General features: G+C 45.8%; 1 long non-coding RNA gene across 2 annotated transcripts; it reads left to right on the top strand.

Annotated features, from left to right (window-relative positions):
- The first annotated feature begins 2,200 nt into the window (after nucleotides 1-2,200).
- LOC135981553 (uncharacterized) lies at nucleotides 2,201-7,927 on the top strand. Of its 2 annotated transcripts, XR_010598617.1 has the most exons (3): nucleotides 2,211-2,625; nucleotides 3,494-3,547; nucleotides 4,145-7,927. It is a non-coding gene; the product is annotated as an uncharacterized LOC135981553 (long non-coding RNA). The 2 variants fall into 2 exon arrangements; XR_010598616.1 differs by having other exon boundaries at nucleotides 2,201-3,547.
- Nucleotides 7,928-8,359: the final 432 nt, after the last annotated feature.

Here is an 8,359-nt window from a genome sequence, read left to right as displayed (position 1 = left end):
GGTGCTTGTTTCCCGAGCCCAAAAGCAGCGTTCCATGGTGCTGAGCATGTCCGTAAATGCCACAAGCAATTTTGTGTCGTACGCGTTACACGGCTCAATAGCATCGTCGGACTCCTCACTCTCACTGTCACTTTGGATCTTAAGGAATAGTTCGACAGCCAAACGTGACGTGCTGGCGAGATAAGTCAGCATACCACCTCAGCAGTTCGGGCTCCATTTCCCGCAGACAGATCGCGCTGCACAGAAACCGTTGAAAGATGGCGCCAAAGGTGGACGGAAACAAAGGGATTTCTGGGATGCGAAGTGATGCATCACGAGGTGTTGGGACAGGACCCAGAATGCCCCGCACCCACGCCCCCTTCCCACAACCCATGGTGCCAGAATGGGAAGAGGTGCTCTGTGGGATAGCTGCCCATAATGCACTGCTCCCAGTGGCGCAGCAAATGCTGCAAATGTGGCCACGACAGTGCGCTGGGCAGCTGTCAGTGTGGACAGACTGCAGCGCTTTCCCTACTCAACTGTACGAAGACAGGTTTAACTCACAGCGCTGTACATCTGCAAGTGTAGCCAAGGCCTAGGTTATAGATCCTGGCTGAAAGGATTCTAGCCAGTAAGACTGTTAAAGCACGTGGTGAGAAAAACCTTTCCTTTGACTTCAATTAGCTTGTTAAGTTAGGTGTTAGATGCATTTTACCTTTTATTTATTTTGTAACAAAATCTAATGTGGCATAAAAGTCAGAGTTGGAGTGATTACAAGTATCTTTCTGTAGTTAACAAACTTTTTTTATTGTTTTATCTAAACCAGTGTGTGTTTGGATTGAAATGTTTAGGGAACTCCTTGGAGATAACAAGGTTTGTGCCGATCATTTTCCATTAATGAAATGATGGACTCTATATGAGCTTGTATTGTCCAGGAGGGTGCTGGGCAATACAAGACACACATTTCTGGTGGGGAAAGTCTGAGATTTGGAGTTGGCTGGTGTTGCCCACCGCGTAATTCATGGGTGGTTGGCTGCCTGGCTCTAGCATTCATACACAATAGCTGGGCGTGATTTACATGCTGGAGGCTGTGTGTGGGCAGACCAAGAGTGGTAACTCTCACAGCAAAGCAGTGTAAAAGGCACTCCAAGTTGGGGAACTGAGTAGACACAGCTGTCAATCAGTCTAGATTGTACCCAGGGGAATGTCATGGAAGCCCAGAGCTGGAAGCTATTCCTTCAACCTGTATAGTTTGTACAGGCTTATATTTATTTGTTTTCCAGGAAAAGGTTAAGATGTTTTGACCTACAGGGCCAGTTCAGCTGAAGCTGCTTAGAGCTGGTCAATAAATATGTAAATGTTGTCATGAAAAATGTCAGTGTTGTTTCCATTTCTCAGGGTTGGAAATAGACCCTTCCCCCCGCCCCCAAAACATTTTGTGACACTTTTTAATCAAAATTTGTATTTAATAAATTTTGATTCCCCCCCTCATGTTTTGTTTGCTGTTAATTGGAAAAAATTCTTTGTTTCAGAAATTGCTCAATATTTTTAATTTTTATAAAATTATGGAAAATGGGTTTTTTTGGTTTTGTTTTGTTTCTTTTTTGAAATATCAACAGTTGTTCCTGAAATTTTTCATTTTTGAAAACTCATTTTTTGATTGGGGAGGGGGGAATTCTTCTCTAAAAATTTCAATCCGCCGGGCTAGTCTTGCTAAACATGCAGCAAGAGCAGGTCACAGCAGCTGCCACTAATGCTAGTGTTGTATTTTTTTGGTTACGCCCAACAGTTCTGAGCGTGGCTGTGGGTAGTTGACTCAGCTTTCTGAGGATAATAGCGTTTACACTAGTATTAAAACCAGTGGAAGTGAATTTGGAATCAGGCCCACAGTAACTTACATCGCTGTAAAGTAGGTGTGAAATACTGCTACTATATCAGAATAGTGTAAAGACTGCACATGGTGCAAAGTAATCCTGCATGTGTTAGTCTGTGGTGTTCTATGTCTGTTCACAGAATGCACAGCCCTGCTCTTTTCTAAACAGGATTCAGTTCTTTCCAGCTCTGGACTCAAGTGGGGATTTTCGCTGAGGTTTTTTAGGGACTTTTTTATTTTTAAACTTGAATTTTCTCCCATTGCGCAATTAGCTCATTTCCCAGACACCGTTTTATAGAAACTGTACACGTGAAGGCAAACCTGTCTCTGAAATAGAGCCTTGATTTACAAGCTGTAATTTGCTAATCTCTCTACAGCTCCATCTCTGACGAGCTTCAGGACCCAGCAAATTCTGATTTGTGCCAGATCTATTCTGTAGCCCAGAGCTCTGGAAATGCAATCTAACCTCTCTGATGAAGGGTATAATTTCACCTCTAGCTGCCTCTCTGAGAGTCCCCTGACCCATGAATCATGAGTGGTTTGGCAGGGATTCAGAATAACTGCAGGCTGATGACGCAATGTCTGACTCAGAGGTGTTGAAATAATCACTCCTTTAGTTTTTATAAACGAAGAGATTATGTTAGTGTAGAGTATGGGGGATGGAATAGTATCTACAACAGGAGAGCGACCTCGAAAAAGAGATGATCCTGGGAAAATGTGGACAGGTGGCTCTGGCTGGCAGACCGGGGGCCAGCTTATGCCAACGTCTCCAGGTCTCTATTGAATACTGACAAATACATAACTGAAATCAGTCTGGCTCACCTGTGTGTTCGTATTGTTAAAATAGGTATTAGAATTATAAGAATGTGTCTAGACTTTATGGAATGCTTGTTTGTTGCTGCATGCATTGATCTCATAACATTTGGATCCCATATTATGATAATATTTAGTGTTTCCATTGTAAGTTTCTGTAACTGTATAAATAAATCACCAGCCAGGGAGGAAACATTAACAGTATGAAATGCTGATCTCCAGCAGAAGATGTTATGTCCTGCCTGATAAGGAAGGCCCATCAACACCAAACAGACTAGAGAACATTTAAGAGGACAAGACTTTGTTTACTCTCTTGCCTTCCCCTCGCCCCATGAAGATGAGTTTTGCAAGTGAATTCTTCCCATCAGCTGAGTTTCCAGCTCAATGGAGAATGGGTGAAGGGAATAAAAAACCTTAACAAGGAGGAACTGGATCTCTATTCTGCTTGGACTCTGAAGGGCAAGGATTACTAGGCATAAGCAAAAGATCCCCAGTGCTTGGCCTGGGTTAGCCCTAAAGGACATATAGAGCTTGCTTATTATAGAAGCTTCTATTACCTTTTGAAACTTAAGATTGTAACTTATTTGTGTATATAAGTTTACCAGAGGCTGGGAGTGGGAAGCAGGGGAGGATCACTTGGTGATTGCCTGTTCTGTTCATTTCTTCTGGGGAACCTGGCATTGGCTGCTGTTGGAAGACAGGATACTGGGCTAGATGGACCTTTGGTATGACCCAGTATGGCCGTTCTTATGTTCTTACCTGCTTTAACCTTGTAAATAACTCTCATTTGTTTTTCCTATTGATAAATCTGTATATGGTTTATTATAGGATTGGCTACAAGGATTGTCTTTGGCGGGAGATCTAAGACGCAGTACACCTGGGGTAAGTGACTGGCCCTTGGGGATTGAGAGTAACCTGAATATTGCTGTGATTCATGGTATAAGAGCCTGTCTATCACAAAGGTAGGCTCGCCTAGGTGACAAGATGGATCAGAGCACCCAGGGGACTGTCTGTGGCTCCATGTTAAGACTGTTAGAGTGCCTGAGCAGTTTACATCTGATGATTGGTTGGTGCAGTCTAAGTACAGACATCACAGCCAGTTTGGAGTTTGTGATCTGGTTCTTAACAGGCTGCCCTGAGGTTGGTACTTACGCTCTTGGATCGCTGCAGGACAGCTTGGCAGTGGCAACTCTGTTGAACAGATCAGATGGGCCCATCCTTTCACATAGGCAGCCCACACTTCTGTAAGCAGTGTAAATGAAATCAGTTTGCCCAGGCTCATGAGTAAAAGTATGCAGGCTCAGTCTCCTTCCTTTTTCTTAAATTAAAAACATCTGTTTGTGTGTCTTGGCTACAGCTAGCTACAACTCAATCATTTCAGGGCCTTAGAGCAACTGTAGGAGTTGCTGGCCCCTCACAATGATATTTGAGTGTCAGTGTATATTCCACGTCAAGTGGTAATACTTTGCTTTTCTATAGCACGCCTTTCTTCTGAGGATCCCAGAGTGCTTGGCACACATTCAGGAAGCCTTGCCGTGTTTCCAGGAAGAAGCTAATATTTCCATGTGACAGATGAGGAACCTGAAGCATAAACTGGGGAAATACTTTGCCCAAGATTTCATGGTGAGTGTGTGGCAGAACTTGACTTGATTTCCAATTTAACTAATAACCTGCACTGTTCCCTATGATGCACTGTGGCAATATGGTGTATAGTGAGAAAGGCAGCAGGTCTGATGACACGAATACAACCTTTTATCTGTCCACTTAGACAATACTGTCTCATAGTTTCTTTGTGCTCTCCCTGTCGGTCTCCATCTGTTGTCTCTTGATTTAGACTGTAAGCTCTTTGGGGCAAGTACCGTCATTTTGTTCTAGCAGCCAGTACAATGGGGACCTGGTCCATGTCTGTGAATTCTAGACACTACTTTAATAATCATTAATATTTAATAAGAACCCTGGAAACCAGGAAGTCCTGAGTCCTGCCTCTGGTTCCACCAGTCACCTGCTGTGGAACCAGGATGCCTGTCTCAGTTCCCCTCTCTGTGAAATGGGGATAATATTTACCTATCCACCACACTGGGTGAAGCAAATGGACAATGTTTGTACAGAGCTTTGAACACAAATAAGCATTCTGTATAGGGGTATGTAACCTGAAGAGTAGTTACAAGTGGTTAACATGCTCCCAACCCCCACAGAAGTGTTCACTCTACATGGGATCCACAAAGGTCTGAAGGGCTGACTCATGATTCACTCCACCAGGCAGGAATTTCCACCTGCACAACCTGCTTTGTCCTAGGCAAACACTGCACTTTTATCAACCCATCACTGAAAATGACATTATTGCCATTTAAGGATCTAACTCCAGGGCAGGCGTTTGCCTCATAGATGACGGAGGATGTCTGTGTGTGTTTATCTTTCACAGACACGCTGGATTCACGCCTTCTGCCTCTGCTCCACACAGTCCTTATCACCCAGCAAAGTATACTCTAAGGGCCTCTCTCACCCTGGTATAAATCATGAGTAACTCAGTGGAAGCCACTGAGGGTACACTGGTATAAAACTGGCACTAGTGAGAGGAGAATCAGGCCCTCGATGTGTCTCCAAGGTCAGTTGAAAAGAGGTTGGGAACTGGAGCTGGTTTTGGATCCCAAATCCCTATCCCAGCTCCCAGTCCCTCGACCTCTGATTCAAAACAAAATTGTTTGCAAAACTAATTTCCCAGCGCTTTAACAGCCTCTTGAAACAGGACCACTGGAACATAGAGACCAGTGATCCAATATTCTGCCTCCAGTGGTGACCAAGACCACGGGCTCCCAAGGAAGGTGTAAAATGCTTATAATGGATGATTACATAATAACCTGCCCATAGGGAAAGTTTCTTCTTCACCTTGCACAGTTAATGGTTAACCTTGCACAGTGGTGTCTTATGCCCTGAAGCAGAAGGGTTTATGGCCCAGATTCTCCTAAGCATTTAGGCACCAAATTCCCATGCATGCCTAAAAACTTTTGAGGAGCTGGCTCCATATCCCGGCTTAGCCATTTTTGTCCTGTCCAGAGTAACTATGACCCTAACAGTGGAGGGATAGCTCAGTGGTTTGAGCATTAGCCTGCTAAACCCAGGGTTGTGAGTTCAATCCTTGAGGGGGCCATTTAGGGAACTGGGGTAAAAATCTGTCTGAGGATTGGTTCTGCTTTGAGCAGGGGGTTGGACTAGATGACCTCCTGAGGTCCCTTCCAATCTTGATATTTTATGACTGTTGCTTATGTCCATTTCTTTAAGGAGTGCATGAAGCATGAGGATATTTGAATGCTGACCTCCCATTCCAATGTTTTTCCAGGCTTATTGTTTAACTGCAATGTTCCTTGGCATGCATATGTTTTGAATTCTAATATTAAGTTGCAGTCTTGGCCTGTCGGCACTTTTGTCCCATTATGAAGGGGAGTTGAGATCAAGTGACCGTCTTGAGCCTCTCCTTCAGGATAATCAAATAATTTTCTCATGAATGGAAGGTTCATTCCTTTGGGTATGTCTACACTACGGGATTATTCCAATTTTACAGAAACCGATTTTTGGAAGCACATTAATTCGGCGGTGTGCGTCCATGTACCGAGGCTAGCATCGACTTCCGGAGCGTTGCACTGTGGGTAGCTATCCCATAGTTCCCGCAGCCTCCCCCGTCCATTGGAATTCTGGGTTGAGATCCCAATGCCTGATGGGGCAAAAAACATTGTCGCTGGTGGTTCTGGGTACAGCCTCACCCCTCCCTCCATGAAAGCAATGGCAGAAAACCGTTTCATGCCTTTTTTCTTGGGTGAACACTGCACTGCGGACACTATACCATGTCAAGCATGGAGCCCGCTCAGCTCAAGAAAGCAGTCATGAACATTGTAAACACCTCATGCATTCTTGTGCAGTTTATGCTGAATCAAGACCAGAAAAACCAGGCGAGGAGGAGGCGGCAACTGCAGCGCGGCGGCGATGAGAGTGATGAGGACATGGACATGGACACAGAATTCTCTCAAACCACTGGCCCTGGTGCTTTGGAGATCATGTTGTTAATGGGGCAGGTTCTAGCCGTGGAACACTGATTCTGGGCCCGGGAAACAAGCACAGACTGGTGGGACCACATAGTGTTGCAGGTCTGCGACAATTCCCAGTGGCTGCGAAACTTTTGCATGCGTAAGGGCACTTTCGTGGAACTTTGTGACTTGCTTTCCCTTGCCCTGATGCGCCAAAATACCAAGATGAGAGCAGCCCTCACAGTTGAGAAGCGCGTGGCGATAGCCCTGTGGAAGCTTGCAACACCAGATAGCTACCGGTCAGTTGGGAATCAATTTGGAGTGGGCAAACCTACTGTGGGGGCTGCTGTCATGCAAGTAGCCAAAGCAATCACTGAGCTGCTGCTACCAAAGGTAGTGACTTTGGGAAATGTGCAGGTCATAGTGGATGGCTTTGCAGCAATGGGATTCCCTAACTGTGGTGGGGCGATAGATGGAACCCATATCCCTATCTTGGCACCAGAGCAGCCAGTACGTAAACCGCAAGGGGTACTTTTCAATGGTGCTGCAAGCACTGGTGGATCACAAGGGATGTTTCACTAACATCAACATGGGCTGGCCGGGAAGGGTTCATGACGCTCGCGTCTTCAGGAACATTACTCTGTTTAAATGGCTGCAGCAAGGGATTTACTTCCCAGACCAGAAAATAACCATTGGGGATGTTGAAATGCCTATAGTTATCCTTGGGGACCCAGCTTACCCCTTAATGCCATGGCTCATGAAGCCATACACAGGCAGCCTGGACAGTAGTCAGGAGCTTTTCCACTACAGGCTGAGCAAGTGCAGAATGGTGGTAGAATGTGCATTTGGATGTTTAAAGGGACGCTGGCGCACGTTACTGATTCGCTCAGACCTCAGCCAAACCAATATTCCCATTGTTATTGCTGCTTGCTGTGTGCTCCACAATCTCTGTGAGAGTAAGGTGGAGACCTTTATGGCAGGGTGGGAGTCTGAGGCAAATCGCCTGGCCGCTGATTACGTGCAGCCAGACACCAGGGCGATTAGAAGAGCACACCAGGAAGCGCTGTGCATCAGAGAAGCTTTGAAAACCAGTTTCATGACTGGCCAGGCTACGGTGTGAAAGTTCTGTTTGTTTCTCCTTGATGAAAACCCGCCCCCTTGATTCATTCTCTGTAAGCAACCCACCCTCCCACTTCGATCACAGCTTGCTTTCAAAGGAAATAAAGTCACTATCGTTTAAAAATCATTTATTCTTTATTAATTGATTATAAAAAGAGGGAGAGAACTGACAAGGTAGCCCGGGTGGGGTTTGGGAGGAGGATAGGAGGGAAGGAAAAGGCCACTAAAAAAATTCAAAGTAATGACAGCCTTTTGGTTGGGCTGTCCACTGGGGTGGAGTGGGAGGATGCACGAAGCCTCCCCCCGCCCGCGTTCTTACACGTCTGGGTGAGGAGGCTATGGAACATGGTGAGGGGGAAGGGTGGTTATACAGGGGCTGCAGCGGCAGTCTGTGATCCTGCTGTCGTTCCTGAAGCTCCACCAGACGCCAGAGCATGTCCGTTTTCTCACGCAGCAGCCCCAGCGTTGCATCCTGCCTCCTCTGATCTTCCTGCCACCACCTCTCATCTCGAGCGTCTCTCCTCTCCTCACATTGGTCCCTCAAGTCCTCACGTTG

Source organism: Chrysemys picta, chromosome 2, assembly GCF_011386835.1.
Source record: "Chrysemys picta bellii isolate R12L10 chromosome 2, ASM1138683v2, whole genome shotgun sequence".
In the NCBI taxonomy this organism is placed as follows: domain Eukaryota; kingdom Metazoa; phylum Chordata; order Testudines; family Emydidae; genus Chrysemys; species Chrysemys picta.
The sequence above is the reverse complement of the archived record's forward strand: the minus strand, read 5'-3'. Positions and strand labels throughout refer to the sequence as shown.